The sequence below is a fragment of the Schistocerca nitens genome, unplaced genomic scaffold (assembly GCF_023898315.1).
Source record: "Schistocerca nitens isolate TAMUIC-IGC-003100 unplaced genomic scaffold, iqSchNite1.1 HiC_scaffold_370, whole genome shotgun sequence".
NCBI lineage: Eukaryota > Metazoa > Arthropoda > Insecta > Orthoptera > Acrididae > Schistocerca > Schistocerca nitens.
The window spans coordinates 215,987-218,486 of record NW_026045904.1 but is presented as its reverse complement, the minus strand read 5'-3'; the positions used below and the strand labels follow the sequence as shown (position 1 = coordinate 218,486).

At 57.2% G+C, this 2,500-nt stretch overlaps 1 non-coding gene across 1 annotated transcript in view; it reads left to right on the top strand.

Moving 5' to 3' along the window:
• Nucleotides 1-2,340: 2,340 nt before the first annotated feature.
• Nucleotides 2,341-2,500, top strand: part of LOC126229302 (small subunit ribosomal RNA) — a 1,909-nt gene continuing 1,749 nt past the window's right edge. The window contains exon 1 of the ribosomal RNA XR_007544178.1: nt 2,341-2,500. This exon is cut by the window's right edge and continues 1,749 nt beyond it. This is a non-coding gene — a ribosomal RNA (small subunit ribosomal RNA).

The window sequence follows — 2,500 nt, the reverse complement described above, 5'->3', positions numbered from 1 at the left end:
TGTTGCGCCTTAACCTAACCTATGTTGCGCCTTAACCTAACCTATGTTGCGCCTTAACCTAACCTATGTTGCGCCTTAACCTAACCTATGTTGCGCCTTAACCTAACCTATGTTGCGCCTTAACCTAACCTATGTTGCGCCTTAACCTAACCTATGTTGCGCCTTAACCTAACCTATGTTGCGCCTTAACCTAACCCAAGTTGCGCCCTAACCTAACCCAAGTTGCGCCCTAACCTAACCCAAGTTGCGCCCTAACCTAACCCAAGTTGCGCCCTAACCTAACCCAAGTTGCGCCCTAACCTAACCCAAGTTGCGCCCTAACCTAACCCAAGTTGCGCCCTAACCTAACCCAAGTTGCGCCCTAACCTAACCCAAGTTGCGCCTTAACCTAACCCAAGTTGCGCCTTAACCTAACCCAAGTTGCGCCTTAACCTAACCCAAGTTGCGCCTTAACCTAACCCAAGTTGCGCCTTAACCTAACCCAAGTTGCGCCTTAACCTAACCCAAGTTGCGCCTTAACCTAACCCAAGTTGCGCCTTAACCTAACCCAAGTTGCGCCCTAACCTAACCCAAGTTGCGCCCTAACCTAACCCAAGTTGCGCCCTAACCTAACCCAAGTTGCGCCCTAACCTAACCCAAGTTGCGCCCTAACCTAACCCAAGTTGCGCCCTAACCTAACCCAAGTTGCGCCCTAACCTAACCCAAGTTGCGCCCTAACCTAACCCAAGTTGCGCCCTAACCTAACCCAAGTTGCGCCTTAACCTAACCCAAGTTGCGCCTTAACCTAACCCAAGTTGCGCCTTAACCTAACCCAAGTTGCGCCTTAACCTAACCCAAGTTGCGCCTTAACCTAACCCACGTTGCGCCCTAACCTAACCTACGTTGCGCCCTAACCTAACCTACGTTGCGCCCTAACCTAACCTACGTTGCGCCCTAACCTGCCCTGTAATTGTTAGTTATATGACTCTAGGAATTCGTGTAGCGTTGCCTAATTGCAACCATCTCAACATAGTTCACTTCGCGCACACTGTGGTGTTCTGCGTATTGATTCATTTTACGGTGCGTACCCTCACATCTTGCGAGTGTTGCTTACTTTCCACATGGTCCCGCTATCCACTGTATTGTGTACTGCAATAGGACGTATATCGCCCCCGCCCCCCCCTCCCCTCCTGTCACCTCTAGCTCGTCGGTCAGGAGTTCGCGTGTTGAATGCGCTTCGCAGCTGTGCAATGGCATTCGTATACGTACGCTGGCCACCTTCCACGTGTTCTTTCGTGCACACGTCGCAGCGTGTATGTATGCTGATGGAGTGCGTCGTGACACACAACATCCAGGCATGCAAGACTCGTAGAAGTCGCAAATGTAGATGGATGTCTACGTTTGCTGCCCAAGTTACGCAAATGAACTGGAAATCCGTTGTTGCGCGGTTGTTCGCGCTGGAGGTGAATCGTTGATATCGACGATCGGTACAGGTATTAACCGGTTGCTTCAGCGACACCCGTCATACCCACGAACGTGAGTGGGCATGTGGGTATGAAGCGATACGCGGCGGTGGCTGGGTGGGACCGTCCCCGGCCGGTGAGGGGGGGGCGCCCGGCGTGCTGGCCGCGCGCTGCGTGGGCGCACGCGCGGCAGCCGGCTGGTGGGGGCGCCCAGTGGCAGGCGCGCCGGCTGACGGACGCGGCAGGCGGCGCATCTGCGTGCCGGCGCACCCAGCGCGCGGCGCCGTGCGGCCAAAGTGGGTCCTCCCGGGCCCGGTGCGAAGCGCGGTGGACATCTGCAGTGTGCTGGTCCGATTGAGGACTGTGTGCGTTGAGGATGCGCCGCCGCCCGGCACTCGGCGCCGCGACGCCGTCTGCTGCTCGGTCGCCCCCGCGGTTCTCGCAGGTGGTTTGTATCGCAGCTGTGCGGATGTGTTGGCGCGTGCGCTGTGCTGGGAGAGTTCGCTTTGGCACCCAAGTGGGGCTCTGCCCCTCTGTGGCGCTGGCGTTGGAGCTGCCCGGTCACTGTTTGTGGCCGCGTGTTGTCTCCCGCCGGCAACACCACGACAGCACGCTCCCGGGCCTCTGTCGGCAGCGGCAAGCTCAGTTGGGGGCACGGGTGGTCGCACTGAAAGCGTCTACTCGCCTATCTCCGGGCGATTGCGCCTCTCTCGAACCCGACCAAGTACTTAGGACGGCGCTGCGCGCCGCCGGGACCTGAGAGGGTTTCGAGGTGTATCGTGCAGGGGAGCCCAGCCTCCTCCTGTTTGCAGAATAATTGAGCGGACGCTTGCGTGTTCGCGCGGGCCCCCGGGACACACTCCCGGGCGGCCGGCTGCTCAGCTCTAGTTGACGCAGCTCCCTGGTTGATCCTGCCAGTAGTCATATGCTTGTCTCAAAGATTAAGCCATGCATGTCTCAGTACAAGCCGCATTAAGGTGAAACCGCGAATGGCTCATTAAATCAGTTATGGTTCCTTAGATCGTACCCACGTTACTTGGATAACTGTGGTAATTCTA